The sequence below is a fragment of the Dama dama genome, chromosome 23, assembly GCF_033118175.1.
Source record: "Dama dama isolate Ldn47 chromosome 23, ASM3311817v1, whole genome shotgun sequence".
Classification (NCBI taxonomy): Eukaryota; Metazoa; Chordata; class Mammalia; order Artiodactyla; family Cervidae; genus Dama; species Dama dama.
This window is the reverse complement of record NC_083703.1, coordinates 80941482-80962350: the sequence shown is the minus strand read 5'-3', so window position 1 is coordinate 80962350 and position 20869 is coordinate 80941482. Positions and strand designations below refer to the sequence as shown.

Here is a 20869-nt window from a genome sequence, read left to right as displayed (position 1 = left end):
AAAGGAATTCAAATCAGAAGTCTCCACATAAGAAAGAGACTCTGATGGCAGCTACTGAAATGAATTCCTGCTAGTAAACAGATTTCAACCAGTATGTACTAAAATATGGAAAACTTTATTTCAGTACCAAACGGTTCCCTGGTTATGATTCAGAAAGCAAAGAATTCAGTACTGAGGTTCACCGGAAGCACACCATGGGGCAGAACGTTGCAGATTACATGCGTTACCTGATTGAAACAGATGAAGATGCTTATAAGAAGCAATTCTCTCAGTACATAAAGAACACTGTAACTCCAGACATGATGGAGGAGATGTATAAGAAAGCTTATGCTGCAATATGAAAGAATCCAGTGTATGAGAAGAAGCCTAAGAAGGAAGTTAAAAAGAAGAAGTGGATCCGTCCCAAAATGTCACTTGCCCAGAAGAAAGATCCGGTAGCTCAGAAGAACGCAAGTTTCCTCAGAGCTCAGGAACGAGCTGCCGAGAGTTAAACCAAACCACAGTTTTCTATCAAGATTTTTCAAATAAGACAATAATAAACTTATTGAACAAGCAAAAAAAAAAAAGAGAGAGAGAGACTCTGCAAATGAAAAGCCAAGATGTTCTGTCAGATGTTCCTGAATTCAGCTTCCTATGCCTGCCTCTTGGGGGCTTTGTGACCTTGGACACATTCCTTAACTACTCTGAGCTTCGGTTCATCGTTTGCAAAATGGGGCTAATGACAGTCACCTCCAAGGTCTGTTTCGATGCTAAAGTGATATAGAACCATGCCTGACATATAATCAATGCCCAGAAAATGGCAGCTACTATTTCTATTTTAATTACACCAGTTCTTTTTGACTGGGAAGCTCCAGTGCTTTTAACAGAATCAAACTGAGTCATTCACTGGTGACTCAAGTGAAAGTGTTCATCTCTCTGTCATATCCAGCTCTTTGCAACCTCGTGGACTGTATAGCCCACCAGGCTCCTCTGTCCATGGGGTTCTCCAGGTAAGAATACTGGAGTGGGTTGCTGTCTCCTATTGCAGGGGGTCTTCCCAACCCAGGGATCAAACCCTGGTCTCCTGATTGCAGGCGGATTCTTTACCACCTGAGCCACGAGGGAAGCCCCATAACTTAAGGGAAGGAACCTCTCATGGGGCAGACAGCAGAGGGCCCATGTGTATCATCTGATTCTTCTAAGAGGACTTCTGGCTTTTTATTAGAAATCACCTTGATCAGAGGAGCTAAGAGGCCAAAGAGGAATACACAAAGGTACTGAAGCCTTGCCAGTGACATCCGCCCTCCAGATGCTGCAGCCAGACCCAGGTTGGGTGGTCCTCCAGCCAGCTTACCCAGGACTGCCCTGGTTAGTGCTTGTAGTTTCCATGGGGTTCTGTTTTATTTTTTATGTTTTAGTTAATTTTTTATATATGACTGCGCTGGGTCTTCGTTGCTGCAAGAGGGTTTTCTCAGGTTGCAGCAAGAGGGTACCGCTCTTCATTGTGGTGCACAGGCTTCTTACTGCAGTGGCTTCTCTTTACTGCAGAGCAGGCCTCAGTAGTTGCTGCACACGGGCCCAGTAGCTGTGGCCTATGGGCTTAGTTACCCTGCGGCATGTGGGATCTTCCTGGACTGGGGATCAAACCCACGTCCCCTGCATTGGCAGGCGGATTCTTAACCACTGGACCACAAATAAGGTCCTCCATGTGATTCTTAATAGCATCCTTTCTGTTCTTCATAGCATCCCAGTTTGTATGCTGTATTAGATAGTTACTGTGGGTAAGGACCACCCTTCCCTCTGAGCACCCAAGCCCCTGATGAAATTTTTTTGAAGGAACAGTTAATATGACACATCTTCCCTTCCTTGGCAGAACTCAGGATGTTTGCAGACTCTGGATTTCTGGTCCTTTTCTTCCGGGGTTCCGGCATCATTCTAGTATATGGACTTTGGGCGTTTCCCAAGGTGGCTCAGTGGGTAAAGAATCCACCTGCAATGCAGACACACAGGAGACATGGGTTCGATCCCTGGGTGGGGAAGATCTCCTGGAGGAGGAAATGGTAACCCTCTCCAGAGTTCTTGCTTGAAGAATCCCATGGACAGAGGGTCCTGGAGGGCTCAGTCTGAAGGTTTGCAAAGAGCTGGACACAAGTGAAGCAACTGAGCAAGCATGCACGCAGGGGCTGGAGGCAGAGAAGCCTGGCAGTGAAGTCACCAGCCGGCCTGCTTTGCCTGGAGTGGAGAGGTGTTCCAGATGCGGGGTCTCCAGTGTGGAAACTGGGCCAGTCCTGGGGCAGTCAGGCTGGTTGGTCATGCTATTAATAACTGGACTCAAACCCTGACGCTGCTGTTTACCATTTGCGTGACCTTGGTTATGTTATTTTTTTCCTTCTCTGAGCCTCACTGTTTTGATGTCCCAGTGGGAATAACAATGTTTACCCCCACAGTATTATTATAGGGATTAGGTAAGATAATATTTTTCATAAGGATTAGGGGAAGTAATATATAACCACCCCTCCAATGACTTCCATCCAAATAAAACTTAGTAATAAAACCCAAAGTCCTTATCGTGGCTTACGATGTCCTACACAGTCTAGTCCTTGGGTAACTTCCAACATAGCCCTTCCTGTCTCCCTCTGATCCCTCCGTGCAAGCACTGGCCTTCACACTGGTCCTTGCACACCACGCTGACACCTCCTCTGGGCCTTTGCACTTGCCGCCCCCTCTGCCCGGGATGCTAGTCCTGAGATCTCCTCACCATAGCCTCTGTTATCAGCGACATCTCTACAGAGAGAGCTTCCCTGGTCACCGTCTAAAGCGGCTTCCCTGTCACTCTCTATTCCTGTCTGTGCTCCACATTTGTCCCTCACTGCGTTTGTCACCCTGACCCTGCGTTTATTAGTACTGTCTTGGCTGCCCTGGGCTCTGTCTGTCTCCAGAGTGTGTGGCCCTTCACTGCAGCACGCAGGCTCCTCTGTAGTTGCGGTGTGCAGGCTGAGTTGCCCCACGACATGCGAGATCTCAGTTCGTTAGCCAGGGTCTTGGTCAGACCTACATTCCCTGCATAGAAAGGCGGGGTCTTTTTCTTTTTTTTTAATAAATTTATTTTTAAATTGAAGGATAATTGCTTTACAGAATTTTGTGGTTTTCTGTCAAATATCAACATGACTCAGCCATAGGTGTACATGCGTCCCCTCCCTCTTGACCCCCCGTCCCGCCTCCCTCCCCATCCCACCCCTCTAGGCTGATTCAGAGCCCCTGTTGTTTGAGTTCCCTGAGACTACAGCGAATTCCGGTGGCTATTTTACATACGGTGATGTAAGTTTCCGTGTTACTCTCTCCATATATCTCACCTCTCCGGTCCTCTCCCCTGAAAGGCAGATTCTTAACCACTGAACCACCAGGGAAGTCCCTAATATTGATTTATAAACCATCATATTCAGTTATCTGTTACTTGATTCTCCATTGATATACATTCCCTGAAGCAGATACTCAGTTTTAATCACTGACTACATCTCCCGTATACCTTGGGCAGTGGTTAGCAAGGGCAGGCTGTACTTTTAGAAAGAAATGAACTCATCTGACATAGCAACAGGGTCTTCTGAGTCCAGGAGATGATACCCATCCTTGTGGCTGCTCCTCTGTGGTCCTTTGGGAAACGCTGGGAAGGTCTGCTGGTACCTGTATGTGCTTCAGGAGATGCCTGCCAGTTTGCTTATCAATCGGCTGCATCCATGACATCGCAGAGAGTCGGACCCGACCGCAGCGGCTGAGCACACTCAGCATGAGGCTGGCAAGCGCCACATCACGTGTCGTCAGCCGTCCCCCCAGCGAAGCCCGCGGGCTCTCTTCCCTTGCTGGAGTCCGTTTCTGGGGCCACGATGAAGAGGCATCCTTTCTGAGGCGGGATGTGAGGTGGAAGATAACTTTGAAAGCCAGGATTAACCTAAAATGACATTAGCCAAGTTATGCCTGAGAATCCCTTGAGTCTAAGTCTCCCGTGGTGTGGGTATGGCCTGGCATATACAGCTCTGGGCCCGTTTTGTACACGTTCAAGGTTGGAGATCCTCTGAGCCAGACTAAAGGGATGCACACGGGGGGCCTGTCCGTGCCCACGTGCTTGCGGGCAGTCACATCTCCCCTTCCTAGGACGACTTCCCAGCAGGGAGGGTGGGTGGTGCAGAGCTGGGAAGCGGCCTTGCTTATCGCGGGGCTCAGCTCCACACACACACATGTTCAGTCTCTGTGGCCTTGATGGGAGTCCATAGATTTGTTTGCAGTTGTGAGAATTAGTGGGGAGAGTGGTCATTGTGAAAATGTGTGGCTTTGGGAGGAGGGAAGGGGGACAGGTGAATTAAATTCAGCCTAAAAATTAAGTGTACACATGCAGCGTTTCAAACTGACTCCACAATCAACAATATTTTCAAGTTTTAAAGATGCCAAAGGCAATGCTACTTTCTACAAAAAGAGGAAAGCTAGAATCATTCATTTATCCAATATTTTCATCCACTGTATTCTGCAGTGGCGAAGAGTGTACAGAGGTGAACGGCTTCAACAAAGTCCCCTCCCTCAGGCCACTTACATTCCAGAAGTGGAGACAGTGGACTGGTGAACAAATACACCTTGGCTGGCGAGGTTGTGGGGAAGCTGGACACTGATACGCAGCCGGTGGAAATATAAAACGCCAGCCACTCTGGAAAACCAGCTGGCAGCTCCTCAAACGTTTACATATAGAGTTACCATATGACCCAGAAATTCACTTATAGATCTGCACCCAAGAGAAAATGAAAAAACATGTCTACGCAAAAACTTGAAAGTTTATTGGCAGAGTTATTTATGATAGCCAAAAGGAAGACACAACCCTACCGTTCACCAACTACTGAATGTAACGTGTCTATACAGTGGAGAATTATTAGGCTGTACAAAGGAATGACGCCCCAAAGTATGCTGCACCCTAAGTGGGCCTTGCAAACCCTATGCTGAGTGAGAGAAGCCACTCACAAAAGACTACATATTACATGATTCTATCTATAGGAAATGTCCAAAATAGGCAAATCTAAGACAAAAAGTAGATGAGTGGTTTGCTAAGGGCTGAGAAAGGGGATAATAAAGAGTGATATCCAGAGGGTACCGAGTTCCTTTTTGAGATGATGAAAATGTTCTAAAATTGACTGTGGTGATGGTTACACAAGGCTATGAATATGCTAAAAACCATGAAATTGCACACTTTAAATGGATGAATTATATGGTTTGTGAATGATATCTCAATAATGCTGTTAAGAACAAAACAAGTACATCCTGGGCCATCACGGAGAAAATTACTGTTGAGAAAACAGCCGGATGAGGGGATGCAGTGATTTTGGCAGAGTGGGGTGTGCTTTCAGATGAAGCGGTCAGGAAATCCCCATCTGGAGAGGCGGCACCCCGGCCAGGATGGACTCGAGTGAGCGTGAGCACAGTGAGTGGGGGACGTCTGGCAGGGCACCTGGAGGGAGGGGCCCGTGGCAGGAGGGCGTGGCTGTGTTGAGGAGTGTGTGGGGGCGGAGGGAACACAGAAAATGGGTGAGAGGCTGGCATGGTAGCCGTCCACCCCAGCCGGCCTCGGGTTGATGACTGAGGGAGGCGCAGAGGGACTGAGCAGCCTGCCTGGAGGCCCAGAGGTGAGAACCCCCGGCAGACCTGAAGATCTGTGTGCGGGCGCCCAGCCCCAGCTCCAGTCCCCATGGGAGCTGACCTCCGGCCTTTGCTGCCTTACTGGATATTCAGCCCTTCTAATCTCATTGTCAGATGCACTAACTGAGTCATTTCACTGTGAGCTTATGTTCCTAGGAGGGAAGTGGCTAAACCCTTGCAAAGAAAATGGGGGGAAGGGTTAAACTGTAATGTGTAAGTCATATCCTCACCTTCTGTCCAAAAATTTATAAAATTAGGGGGCATGCACATTCCGTGTATATTAAAAGGCTTCTGCCCAGACTAGTTAGGTTCGAGTGATTGAGGGATGTGAACATGTAATCCTGGTGAGAGACTTTCATTTCTAAGCTATGAAGAAAATTTGCATGACACTGCTATTTCAAGAGCAAGTTGTTTTCTCAATTTTCTTCTCTTAACAAAATGCAGAATGACTTTGTCGTCATTCAGTCTCTAAGTCATGTCCAGCTCTTTGCAACCCCATGGACTGCAGCATGCCAGGCTGCCCTGTGCTCTGCTATCTCCCAGAGTTTGCCCAAATTCATGTCCATTGAGTCATCAATGCTATCTAACCATCTCATCTTCTGCTACCCCCTCCTCCTTTTGCCTTCAATCTTTCCCAGCATCAGGGTTTTTTCCAGTGTACTGGCTCTTTGCATCAGGTGCCCAAAGTATTGGAGCTTCAATTTTAGTGTCAGTCCTTCCAATGAATATTCAGGGTTGATTTCCTTTAAGATTGACTCGTTTGATCTTCTTGCTGTCCAAGGGACTCTCAAGAGTCTTCTCAAACACCACAGTTCAAAAGCATCAATCCTTCGATGCTCAAACTTCTTTATGGTCCAAGTCTCACATCTGTACGTGACTACTGGGAAAACCATAGCTTTGACTATACGAAACTTGGTCGGCAAAGTGATACCTCTGCTTTTTAAGGGGAGGGTCCAGTGTAGCATGGATTTGGTGTAACGTGAGTCAGTAAGGGTTGGCCTTGCTACAGAAACACCATCTGTGTTCCCAGGTGTTCGTCAGCCATGTTTCTAGATGGGTGGTTAGGATGCCTGGCTTCTGCCATGGTTTGTGATGGGTTGCTGATGATGAGATAGAATGAGGTTGGCAAGTCCACTGGGACCCAGACAAAGAGCAGGGCTGTGGGGATGAGAGTTCCAAGCTGGGATTCTGGACCCATGAATGGCTGGACCACAGGTGGGCTCAGGACAGTGCTAGAGGCCACTCCATGGGCGTGTGGGAGCTGACGGTTAAATCTGCAGGAAGCTCACAAGCCGGATGTTAAACACAGCTTTTAAAAAAAACTAATTCTATTGAAGCAGGGTTGATTTACAATGTTGTGTTAATTTTTGCTGTACAACAGAGTGACTCAGTTATACATACATGTATATACTAATATATACACACATATATTTCATATTATTTTCCCCTATTAAATATAGTTTATGAAAAATTTAAAATTCTACAAATGTACAATTAAATAAAGGATGTTAAATACAAAGGATAAGCTAAGTGAAAGAAGCTAGACATAAAAGGACAAATACTGTGAGTTTCTACTTTTATGAGGTCCCTGGAATAGGGACATTCATAGAGACAGAAAGGATAGAGATTCCCAGGGACTTGGGGAGGGAGAAGGGAATAGGAGTTATTGATTGATGCAGACAGAGCTGCTGACTGGGATGATGAAAACATCCTGGAAATAGTGGTGATGGTTATGCAACATTGTAAATATAGTTAATGCCCCTGAATTGGACACTTAATGGCTCAAGTGGTCAATTTGATGTATATTTTATAACACATATATAACTTTAGACAAATACTCAAAACTCATAACTTTCTAATGGTTTTCCTACATTTCACTTTTGCTCTTGAGATTACTTAACTTGTATGGTGGAAATGGTACATGGCATTATTGCACATCTTTTGCCAACTCTGTGTCCAGTGGCTGAAGCTCCAGCTGACATGGTGGAGCAGGAAAACTGTCTTTCTGAGCCCCGTCAACCTCAGAATTGTGGGGAGGTGGGGGGAGTGACTCTTTGAAGTTACAAAATTTTGACATGGTGTATTACTCAGTGATCAAGCTTCCCCAGTGGCTCAGCTGTAAAGAATCTGCCTGCCAATGCAGGAGACCTAGAGATTACTGGTTTGATCCCTGGGTTGGGAAGGTCCCTTAGAGAAGGAAATGGCAGCCCACTCCAGTATTCTTGCCTGGAAATCCCATGAATAGAGGAGCCTGGCAGGCTACAGTCCATGGGATCACAAAGAGCCAGACACAACTCAGCAACTAAACAACAGCAACAAGGGGGAAGTCAGGACCCCTGGCAGGGAACTGAGAGTCTGCAGGTCCAGTGGCATGGGCAACAAAGCAAGCAGAAATAAATCGACAGGAACGAACTACAATGCCCACGACAACATGAATGAGGCTCAGGAGCATTGCAGGGGCTTCCCTAGTGGTTCCGTGGTCGGGAGTCTCCTGCCTCTGTGGGGGGCCTTGTGCAGTTACTGGTCAGGGGGAGATCCCACCTGCCTCAGAGCCGCGAAGCCCCCCGCCACAGCTAGTGAAACCTGCACACCTGGAGCACGTGCTCGGAACAAAGAGGGGCCCCTGCACCCCAAGCAGAGGAGCCCCGTGTGTGGCAGAGAAGACCCAGTGCAGCCAGAGACAAGCAAATAAACCATAATAAACAGAACACATTAGAATTATGAAAGAAGCCAGACAGAAACATCTGTGTGCGTTTTGCCTGGTTCTATTTACATGAAGCTCTAGAACTGGCAAGCCTGTTCTGAGCTGTGAGAACTGCTGTGGGGGTGGGCAGTTATTACTGGGAGGAGACCCGAGGGAATTTATGGGGAGGGGGAGTAAGGGTGGGTTCTGTGTCAGTTAGGGCCGTAGCTACAAATGTAGACATTTGTCAAAATGGTGAAACTCCTGGAAGTTTTTGCAATTTATCATATGTAAATTTGGACCCCAGTTCGTCGTCATCAAGGCAGGCTTCCAAAGGCTTTCTCAGAAAGGTTTGGAGGAGCTGGCAGGCTTTCACTGTGAGCGTGCGGCTCCATGAGTCTCATCTTTAGAGAGGTATGGGCTAGGGGGCTGAGGACCCACAGGGCCTTAATGTAAGCATTAAATGTGTCCTCACTCGCTCCTGCTACTACAGAAAGGAGGGTAGTACATTTACATCTTCAGGAGACATGCAGGAAACATCAACAGAACATGCATGTAATTCCATTCCTGCCAGCTGGCATGACAGGGGTTTGTCTCCAGTGAGGCCGGCTTTATTTTCCCAGGAGTTTGCTGGCAGGAAGGGCTGAAACGCTGTCTTCCTGGAGGGCGTGGCAGGAAGGAGAGCAGAGATCTCTGGGGAGCCTTCCGCAGGAGTCAGGCCCCAAGCAGAAAGCTGGGAGTCAGCTTTCTGCTCTTGAGTCAGCATGTTGGCGTTGTTCTTTAGTCGCTCAGTAGTGTCTGACTCTTTGCGAGCCCATGGACTGTAGCCCACCAGGCTCCTCTGTCCATGGGATTCTCCAGGCAAGAATACTGGGGTGGGTGAGCCGTTCCCTTCTCCAGGGGATCTTCTTGGCCCAGGGATCGAACCCACATCTCTTGCTTTGCAGACAGATTCTTTACCATCTGAGCCACCAGGGAAGCTGTTTATGCAGCATAGAAGCCAGTAATTCTCTCTTAGAAGAATCCCTTCAAATACAGCCCACTGTTTGATCAGGGAGACTAATCAAATTGTATCATACCAATAGAAATGAACGCAAATCCTCTTGTAGAGCCCTCCAGCTACCCCTAGGCTAAGGGGAGCAAGTGTGGGAACCCTGGAGCATGTATTTTGGGGACTTTTTAGAAAATCACTCGTGGTCCCAATTTGGAATGCAGCATTTCTCCTGTAAAGACAACATAGTTAGAGTCATTTTAAAATCCCACAGAAACCAATTGAGGAACTGAGAACATGTTGGCGTGTTTTGAGCAGCCTATCTGCATTATTCTTACTCAACCCACTCCAATCCCATGAGGTAGTTATTATTGTTCCATTTTACAGATGAGAAAGTTGTGGCTCTGACTTGCTTTGAGTTTGTCTTATCCTTGCTCTGTGCTTTCAGAATCCAGCAAAGTCAGCTTTTTGAGTTGTCTTAAGAGGAGGATGTCATTGTATAGCAGAAACTAACACAGCATTGTAAATGATCTTATTCTAATTTTTAAAAGTTTAAAAGGAAATAATTTACACGTTCTGTTCCTTTTTTACAAGTCATCTGGAAATAAATCTCTCTGTATTCTAACTGAGCATCCTCTGGCTCCTGTGCTTGGGTTGACAGTCACTGGCCCGAGTTACGTCACTTTATTTGTGGAATGACTGGGAAGGAACGAGAGGCAGGCTGAACATGTAGAGGGTGCATCTGCGCCCCGGGAGGGCTTTGTTTCTCTCCCTTTGGTCCCAGAGATGAAAAGTGGTGGGCGGGCTGAGTCATCGCATCATCAGAAAGCGCGTGTGACTGGGGTCCACGCTGCCTGCACAGATTTCCAGATTTCACTTCTGTGCAGTTGTTTCAACCACCATATTAAATTATTGTGGCTAATTTGGGTTTGGCAGTTTTCACAGCTTTGTTTTGTGTTAATCTGTGAGTTTGCTTTGACCTTAGGGTTCCTGAAGAGCTGTGAGGGTAAGAAACGGAGGCCTCCTCTTACATTGCTCTGCGTTTGTGTTGTGTGATTCAGTGTAAATGTTAACAGAGCATTTACGAGGCTATCTTTTCTTTGAAAGGGATCTGAATATTACTCACATTTCAGAGAATCTATATTTCACCACTGCTGCCCCAGAACTTTTTTTTAAGAACATACATTTCTCATACATTTCATAAAGAAATTTCAAACTTAACTGGGAGTCAGAAAATGCAAATAAAAACCAAATATGGTTTGCTTTGTAACATCTGCAAGTGTGTGTGTGTTTTAAGTTTAAAGTCTTGAGTTTCTTGGAAGAAACAAATATATCCATCCACACTGTGCAGGTAAACTGTAAGTCAGTACAGCCTTTGGGAGAATATAATTATACAGCATGCATCAGGAGCTTTAAAACTATGACAGCCACTACTTGAGGATTCAACAGCCAGGAATTCATCCTGAGTAGATAACGTGGAAGAGGAAGGAAGGGAAAAAGGAGGGAGAAAAAATGCAAACTGGAATGAGAGATTTGCTTAAATGTTCCCTACTGGCACACCACAGCCCTTTTAAATGACGCTAGTGAAGAATATTTAACATTGTGACGGAAAAGCAGTCCCGGATGTCAAGAGAAAAAAATAGAATATTAAACATGTCCTAACTTTCCTGCAGTACATATGTTTTTAAACACAGAGAAAAAAGACTAGATGGATTTGTAAAAAAATGTCAACACTGGTGATTGCTAGATGGTGAGATTAGCAGTGATTTTTTTTCCTCTCTCTTTTTTTTTTTTTTTTTTTTTGTTTTGGGGCTTTTAAATTCTCCACTGTGAGTGAATATAATTTTGGAAATCAGTATGGTGAGTGAACCTAGCATGAAACAAATTTGGGTGAAGGTCCCAGATGCATCAGTTCTTCTGAGTGTGTTTGAAGAAGTTATTTCATCTCCCTCAATATCTGTTTCTTCATCAGTAACCCGGGGATAATGTTTATTCCTATTTTTTAAAGCTCTGAGTATTAAATGAGATAAAATGCGTAAAGGAACTTAGCCCTGAGACTGACAAATAGTATGAATGCAATGAGTGTCATCTGTGATGAGAAAAGGATGATAAATGTTTTCTTTGAATCAACCATATGTTTAAATGTTTTTCAGGCTTCTAAGTGTGCTAATCAAACATTTAGCTTCCACTAGGAATTTCTGCGAGTCAGGGTGAGAGAGAGAGAGAGAAATGCCCCGTGTACCCTATAGTCTAAGGATATTTCTTTGGGGCTCTGAAAGTCCTTGTTAAGCCTTTTTTAATCACAGACTAGTGATTTATTCACAGGGGCAATTCTATCCACACCTCCTGCCCCTGAGGACATTTGGCAATGTCTGGAAACAATTTTGCCCATCACCACAGAGCATCTCAGCTTCCCAGCTGGTGCTAGTGGTAAAGAACCCGCCTACTAATGCAGGAGACATAAGAGATGCGGGTTTGATCCCTGGGTCGGGAAGACCCCCTGGAGGAGGAAATGGCAACCCACTCCAGTATTCTTGCCTGGAGAATCCCACGGACATGGGGTCGCAGAGAGTCAGACACGACTGTGGCAACTTAGCACACCTACACGCACAGAGCATCTAGTGAGGAGAGGCCAGGGATGCTGTGAACATCCGCCAGTGCGTGGACTGCACCCACCGCTGTGAGCTCACTACCTGCCCCAAGCTGCAGTGCTGCCAAAGCTGAGAAACGTCACTCCCGGTGTTATCACACACAATCTGACCGCTGGAGGAGTGTGTGACCACGCGAGCCTGTTGCCTTACTGCCTTTGGATCCATTATATGTTTGTTTGTAGAACTGAAATGAAAACATTTTAGAAACCCCTTCCTCCATCTAACCCCACACAGAACTGTTACTTTTTCTCTGAAAACCCACCAGACCTCAAGGTCTATTGTGCACAGGATCGTAGGTTTATTATCAGGGTTAAAAGATGAAGCATGTTTCTGTCTTTCTCTTTTAAAATAAAGACAGACAGGCCCCCTAAGAACAGACTGAAGCCCAGAATTGTAACTGGGAGACAGTTTGAGGTTTGGAGTCTGACCAGTATGAGCTCAGTAGCTTCTTCACCTGCTCCCCAAGTGACCCTGGATGAGATTTTTCACTTCTCTTAAAGTTAGCATCCTTATATGAAAAAATAGAGCTAGCAGTACCTAGATAAGTGATGGTGATCACTAAAAATACCAAGAAGAGAAGAAGAGAAGCACTCTTGACGGTTACTTTGTTGAGTGGCGTTTTTGGCAAGCACCTCAGAGTGCCCATCAAAGAAATGCATTTGACCTGTAAGCCAGTGCCACCAACCTCAGGGATAATGGACTCGATCAGACAAATCACACAGAAGATTACGAATACAAGTTGCTGGACAAACCTGTTTTCTAAAGTAACAAGTGCTGAAGCCCTGGTCCTAGGTGCCAGGAAAGGCGTTCACAAGGCAGTGCTTTGCCAAGAAATAAGTTATCAGATCAGAAGTAAATGTCACCGGTTCTTCAGCCGCAAAATCAGCTCCAAAATGCAAAGCTGGACAACAGCTTTGCCACCCGGACGACAGGCACTCGTTTGAGAACCTGACTTAATATGCAGAGAGGGCTTGTGAATGGTTTCCAAAAGACAGCTCCCACAAGAAGAAATAGAAAAAGCTATCAGTGAACCCTGGGGTGTTTATCCAACCTATTAGCGAGGCTGTTGCCTTCACTACACACCTCCAGGGGGCGCACTCACATCCTGGCCTATTTGGAGTGAATTCCCGAAGCTGTGCAGTTCACAGGCAGCCTCATCAAGTCAGTGTCCTTGCTTAGCAGACGACAGCAATAACAGTAACAAGACAACAAGCAGAATGTAGTATTTGGGGAGGTTTTAAAAAGCGGTTTTATTGACATGTAGTTAACACTTGATAAACTGCACATTTTTACTGAATTCAGTTTGGTATTAATATGCTCGGTCCTCCATGTATCCCTGTAAAACCACCACTACCAGTGGGTGTGTCCTTTATTCTCCAATTTCCTCTGTGATCTTTCTTTTCTGTCCCCAACACCATCACCAGGCACCAAAACTGCTTTTTGTCGTTACAGATTAATGTGTATTTTCTAGAGATTTTAGAGTAAGCGGACTCATACAGCGTGTAAATCTTTTTTGTCTGGCATCTTTGAGCCTAATGATCTTAAGATTCATTCATATTATCACATGTGTCAACAGTTCATTCCTTTTGATTCCAAATAATATGCCATTGAATGGCCAAACAGTAATTTGTTTACCCATGCATCTGTTGATGGACATGTATGTGGGTTATTTTCAATTTGGGGCTATTGCTATTAGAGCCTTTATAAACATTTGTGCACAAGTCTTCATATCTATTTCCTCTTCTCTTGGGAAAACACCTAATTATGGAATGGCTGAGTCATAGATTAGGTATATGTTTAACATTTTGAGAAACTGGCAACTATTTTGCCAAGCAGCTGTACCATTCTGCATTCCTACCAGTGCTATGTGAGTGTTCCAGATCTATATAATCACCAAAATTTTTAGCCAAGAATATCATAAATAATAAAATAACAATGACAATATTTTAACTATAAAACTAGCAGAAGGGTGCTTTTATTATTAATTCCCAGCATTGGCAAGGGAACCTGGGAAAGCCTTGGCAATATATATCACATGCCTTGGATCCTTATTTTAGTTCCACTTGTGAGAATTTATCCTGAAGAAATAAGGATGCATGCAAAGATATGCCGCACAGCCCTGGACCCTGTGGAGGGAGGTTTTGCATCCGTTAGTCTCCTCGAGAAGCAATAAAAGCTGAGCATCAGAGCTTTACAGTTTACGGTCCCCAAGCTAGTGCCTCCCTTCAAACCTGGTTTCTGTGACTCTCACAGTGTTTTTTAATCATTTGAATTTTTTGCCCGCATTTCAAAATAAGGAGCTGTTGTATAAAGCTCAACTTTCTGAAAATGTCTTGAAAAATTAAGAGATTAGACACACAGTGGGCCCACATGGAGGCAAGAAGCGGAACGAGGCGCCCTCCGTGCGTGCGTGCTCAGCTGCAAGTTCAGTTGCTTCCATCACGTCTGCTTCTTTGCACCTGCGTTAGTCGTAGTCCACCAGGCCCCTCTGTCCACGGCACTTTCCTGGCAAAAATACTGAGGTGGATTGCCATGCCCTCCTGCAGGGGATCTTTTTGACGCAGGGATCAAACCCGCATCTTGTGCATTGCAGGTCAGTTCTTTACTGCTGAGCCACCGGGGAAGCCCCTAGGCACCCTGCTATGCTGGGCCAAATTTATAGAATTTATCACTCGCTAGTACAAACTGTGTGTCCTTCTGTCTACTGGGAGTACCTCTGAGGGTAGACACCAAGATTTATTCTTCCAGTGGGGGAAAGAGATAGGGAGTTTGGGATGGACATGTACACACTGCTCTATTTAAAGTGGGTAACCAACAAGAACCTGCTGCGTTCGCACAGGGAACTCTACTCAGGGTTTTTTCGGCAGCCTAAGTGGGAGGGGAGTGTGGGGGAGAGTGGACACATGTATCCGTGTGGCTGAGTACCTTCGCTGTCCACCGGAAACCATCGCAACATTGCTAATTGGTTATACCCCAATATAAAGTAAAAAATTTTTTTTAAAAATCTATTCTTCCCCTCCCACCCCACCCCAGGACCTAACACACAGAATTAAATATTTGTTGAAAAATGAACGGTTGGAAATTGCAGTTGGTTTGAGGTGTGCAATTAATTGAAACTGAATCCACTGAAAGACAGAAAGGCAGTATTCTGTTGGTGAGGTGCCAACAAGAGTCGCTCTCTCCATCCTCAGGAAGAATGTAAAATCAGTTGTCTTTTCAGGACCTTTGGTAACACCTATCGACATTGTAGGTTTCCCAAGTGGTAACCTGGGACAGTGGTAAACAATCTACCTGCCAGGAGATGCAAGAGACTTGGGTCTGTTTGATCCCTGAGTCGGGAAGATCCTCTGAAGAAGGAAATGGCAACCCACTCCAGTATTCCTGCCTAAAAAATTCCATGGACAGAGGAGCCTGACAGGCTACAGTCCATGAGGCCACAATGAGTTGGACATGACCACGCTACTGAGCACACACAAACAGAACAACATATATCGACAGTTTAAAGCCGCATGCTGTTTGATCTGGTTACCCCGCTTACAGGAGCTGTCAGGCAGACAACGCTAGCACGTGGGCATTTGTGAACACGAATCATAGCACTGTTGGACTTCCCTGGTGGCGCAGCAGATGAGAATCCACCTGCCAACGCAGGGGACGTGGGTTGGATCCCGGGTCCCGGAAGATCCTACAAGTAGGGGGGCAGCTAAGCCCATGCCGCACACCCCCCAAGCCCGTGTTGAAGAGCCCACAGCCGCCACTGCTGAGACCACGGAGCCCGCACGCCCTGGAGCCGGGCTGCGCAGCGAGACGAGCCGCCTCCATGCGAGGCGCACACAGCAGCGAGGGGTCGTCCCACTCGCCTCAAGCAGAGAACGCTCAGGCAAAGCCCCCAAGTGCAGGGCAGCCAGAAATAAATAAGTACAGTAAAATAATCACCACAGTATTGTTTGTGGAAGCTGGGAACTATCTAAATGTCTCTCAACAGGAGGCTGAGCAAATAAACGATCATTTATGCAGCAGCATACTCTGCAGCTTGAAGGAGTCTGTCTGTGCAGATACAGAGCAAGCTCCACGGCTCAGTGGAAAGGAAAAGGCGAAGTGAAGTGGGTGGTGTGTCTACTGCTCATATATAAGAGAGCAGGTGTGTACGTGTGTTTGCGTGTGCATGCACACTTGTATGTGCTAATATGTGCACACAACAAGGGTTCTCAGCCTTGGCACTGTTGACATTCGGAGCCAGATGGTTCTTTGCTGTGGGGTGGGCCGGGGCGTCGCTGAGACCCCTGGCTTCTGCCCGCTAGGTGCCCATTGTGCAGCTCGTTCAGCAGTCACAGCCGAAGCTGTCTCCAGGCACTGCCCACCGTCCCCGAGGGTCAGATCATCCCCAGCGGAGAGCCACTAGCACAGACTGTCTCTGCAGAACATGGCAGAGCCCTGTGACTGTGGCTGCCTCTGAAGGTGACAGCTGGAAGGTCATGACCAAAAGAGGAAGGTCTTGTCTGAACATTTAGCTTCAACAACATGAATGTTATAAACGTTTTATTTACATTTTTTCTGATGTCCAGATGCCTTTATTTTTTTATTCGTGAGTACAATTATTTTTTATTTATTTAACAGCAGAAACATTATGTACTGGGGTATAGCCGATTAACAGTGCTGTGACAGTGTGAGGGGGGCAGCGAAGGGACTCAGCCACACGTACACATGAATCCGTCCTCCCGCAGCCCCTCCCGTCCAGGTTGCCACAGACATCAGGCAGAGTTCCCTGTGCCATTCAGTAGGTTCTTGTTGGTTCTCCATTTTAAATAAAGCGTGTGTACGTGACCTTCCCAAAGTTCTTAACAATCCCTTCCTCCGCCCCCACCACCCCCAGCCCACCCCATCCCCCAGCAACCAAGAGTTTAGGGATAGAAAAAAAGAATAAAAATCAATTATTGGTTGTCTTTAGGTTGTTGGGATATTACTGAATGGGTCTTTCATTATTTCTCTCTCTTAAATTTTCTTTAATCCAGATGCCTTTGAAACAGAAAGCATTTTTTAAATTAAAATGTGTTTGACATGTAACATTGTGTAAGTTTGCGATCTGCACATTGGGCTGATTAATTTATAATTGCAATGTGATTGCCACTGTTGTGTGAGCTAATGTGTCCATCGAGTCTCATAATTACTTTTTTGTTTGTGGCGGAAGTAATTAGGATCTAGTCTGTTAGCAAATGTGTTGTTTCTAGTACGGTATTGTTTGCGGCAGTCACGATGCCGTGTGCTAGATCCAGGACTTCTTTTTCTACCAGTTACAAGTTGGTACCTTAAACGTCTCTCCTATTCCATCACCTGTCCCCACCCTAGCTTCTAGTAACCACCATTCTACTCTCCAAGACAGAACGGCTTTGGAAAATACAAAAAGTTCTAAAGCTGCTTGGCAAGGAATTCATATATCTCTTTTTAGTTTTTTTTTTAAGTAACAGGCTAGATCATATTAGAGATTACATAATTTTTTTCCAATTTGCCCCATTTACCAGGTGGGAAAACTGAGTCAAGAAAACGGAAAAGTCCTAAAGCCGTCTTATTTGTGACCAGTTTGCAAGCGGCACCCGAATTCCCTGAGACCCAGTCTTTGCTGCCAGTTTGGGTCTGTGAGTCTCTACTGTAGAAAACAGATCTCTCCAGTGAGTTAGAAACTCAAGAAGGTAATACTTGTAACTCCTGTTTCCCAGCCAGCAAATGTCCGTCTTTGCTCCAGGGCAGTTGAAGTTGTACAGTGGAGGCTCCCTCCAGCCCTGAGACTTGATACGTGACGAGTTCTAGCTGGAAACATTTAATCTCCACCATCTGTTTGAAACAGGAACCACAGTCTCTGTGCTGTTTACCTCCTGAGTCAGTTCTTCTGGTAAATTATGTGTGAATTATAAGTAATATCTGTATGGTGCTTCAGAAAGTGCTTCCACCTACGATCATGTTGTCATAGAGATCCTTTCAGAAAGCTATGAACAAACTTTATAGATGAGAAAATACCTTCAGAGAGGTACATTAACTTGCTCACCATCACAGGTAGTGAAATGGGGTAGCCAAGTTTGGAACCAAGATCAACTGAAAAGTGTTAGTCGCTCAGTTGTGTCCAACTCTTTGCGACCCCATGGACCCACCAGGCTTCTCTGTCCATGGGATTCTCCAGGCAAGAATACTGGAGTTGGTGGCCATTCCCTTCTCCAGGGGATCTTCCTGACCCAGGGATCAAACCCTGTCTCCCACATTACAGGCAGATTCTTTACCATCTGAGCCTCCAGGAAAGCCCAAGTTTAAACCTTTGCTCTAGAAGAGCCTTCATCAACATCTGACACTTGCCAGTAAGAATCCCATTAAAAATAAAAATAACTTTCCAACTAAGGAATTAAATTCTTAATTAATAACCCAGACTAGTGAATGAAATAAGACAGTAAAGCATGTTGCATCATGCCAGGCATATAGTAACTGCTAACCACCTGCTAGTCATTATGATGAGCCAGAGATCTTCAAATACCAATATATATATAGTTTATTACTGAAGATATCTTAAATTGATAGTGTAGGGGTGAGGTACACCCATCAGTCTATATTATTTGGCTGCAGAAAGTTTTTTTAAACATTTGAGTTGATTTCCAGCATGTCATAATTGGGCCATGTCACATGAATGATGCTGACATAGGGATTCTGCAGGAACACTGGCGCCTATGGGCTGGAGCTCCACAGCCACTGAGCTCGGAAGATGGCCTGAGTCCTTTCTGGTTCCCACAGACTCTACAGCCTGAAGTTAGGCCTGCGGCCTTACAGCCCTCGCGGGTGGTTCAGAGAGGACCCCGAGGTAAAATGACGAGTCTCGGGTCTCAGCTTTGCCACTTCCCAACTGGGTGTTCTGAGGCCAGTCATTTCACCTTCCTGAGTCTCTCTGCCAGGAACTGTGGTGATGCTTCAATAAAGCAATCTGCATAAAAGAATTTAGCACAGTGCCTCTTAGACAGCTTTCGATAAAAGTTAGCTCTTCCTGTCGTTAGGTATGGAGGCAGAATAGCGGCCCCCCTGAAGATGCCTGCATCCCGATCCTGGAATCTGTGAGTATAGTGCCTCCTGTGGCAAAAGAGATGCTGCTGGTGTGATGAAATTTTTTTCAGTTGGAGGACAATTGCTTTATTACAATATTGTGTTGCTTTCTGCCATACATCAACATGACTCAGCCTTAGGTACCATGTGTCCCCTCCCCCTTGAACGTCCCTCCGCCTCCCACCCCGTCCTACCCCTCTGGGTTGTCACAGAGCACCAGGGTGAGCTCCCTGAGGGACACGGCAAGTTCTCCCAAACTGTCTGACATAGATGATGTGTGTCTTTCCTGCCGCTCTCTCCATTCGTCCCACTCTCCCTCCCCCCCTGTGTCCACAGGTCTCTTCTCTATGTCTGCGTCTCCACTGCTGCCCTGCAAATGGGTTTAAGAGAGTATCTTTGATCACCCAGAGGGTCCAGTATAATCACAGGGTCTCTGTAAGTGAATGATGGAGGCGGGAGGCTTAGCATCAGAGGAGCTGTGACGATGGAGGCGGAGGCTGAAGAGATGCTCTTTGAAGATGCAGGAAGGGACCGTGAATCAAGAAAGGCACATAGCCTCCAGAAGCTGGAAAAGCCAAGGAAGTGGGTTCTCCCCTAGAACCTCCAGAGGGGATGTCTGACCTCTAGAACTGGAAAATAATAAATTTGTTCTTTTTCAAGCCACTAAGTTTGTTGCTGTTTCTGGCTATGATTTTTCCCGTGGTCATGTACGGATGTGAGAGTTGGGTGATAAAGAAAGCTGAGCACCAAAGAATTGATGCTTTTGAACTGTGGTGTTGGAGAAGACTCTTGAGAGTCCCTTGGACTGCAAGGAGATCCAACCAGTCCATCCCAAAGGAGATCAGTCCTGGGTGTTCATTGGAGGGACTGATGCTGAAGCTGAAATTCCAGTACTTTGGCCACCTGATGCGGAGAGCTGACTGATTTTGAAAAGACCCTGATGCTGGGAGGGATTGGGGGCAGGAGGAGAAGGGGACACCAGAGGATGAGATGGTTGGATGGCATCACTGACACAATGGACATAGGTTTGGGTGGACTCCGGGAGTTGGTGATGGACAGGGAGGCCTGGTGTGCTGCAGTTCATGGGGTTGCAAAGAGTCGGACACGAGTGAGCGATTGAACTGGAACTGGAACAGGAGTAGTAAGAAACTAGCATATTAGGTTATCTTATCCTCACAATAGTTCTATGAGGTTGCCTACTCTCCCCCTTTCTGCAGAAAAAAAAACAGGATCACCGAAGCTTAAGAACATTGTTCAAGAGCCCAAAGCAAGGGAGTGGCAAAACCCACAGTCAGTTTCAAAACTCTGAAATCCAAGTGCAAGATTCTCCTTGTTGTTTAGTTGCTAAGTTGTGTATGACTCTTTGTGACCCCATGGACTGCAGCACGCCAGGCTTCCCTGTCCGTTACCATCTCCCAGAGTTTGCTCAGACTCATGTCCGTTGAGTCAGTGATGCCATCCAACCATCTCTTATGATCCCCAGTTACCTAGGGTCATTCAGCTCCTACTTAAATGATCCCAGAAACATAAATATACTGACTTCCCGAGGCCACTCTTCCAGTGGCTGAATTGGACTTGCTGTTAGGTCTTCCGTAGACTGAGCCACCTGCTGCTGCACTCTGCAGTACTTAAGACACTCGGTTACTAGTGAAGCAGCCCAGTTGGACTAGTGGAAATAAAAAAGGGAGGGGATTTATAACAAGGGCACAAAGGAGTCCTGTGTCCAGGAAGGCAGTCAGGCTTTCGGAAGAAAGAGCGCCGAGAAGCGGGAAGCTCGTGGACTCGCCAGGTGGTCACTGGGTAAGACGCTGTGTTCCCAGT

The 20869-nt window shown here is 46.1% G+C and overlaps 1 long non-coding RNA gene across 2 annotated transcripts; it reads left to right on the top strand.

Annotated features, from left to right (window-relative positions):
• Positions 1 to 5399: 5399 nt before the first annotated feature.
• On the top strand, positions 5400 to 19715 carry LOC133044510 (uncharacterized). 2 transcript variants are annotated; one of them, XR_009689959.1, is made up of 3 exons: positions 5400 to 5437; positions 17494 to 17661; positions 19385 to 19715. It is a non-coding gene; the product is annotated as an uncharacterized LOC133044510 (long non-coding RNA). The 2 variants fall into 2 exon arrangements; XR_009689958.1 differs by lacking the exon at positions 5400 to 5437 and adding an exon at positions 5530 to 5639.
• Positions 19716 to 20869: the final 1154 nt, after the last annotated feature.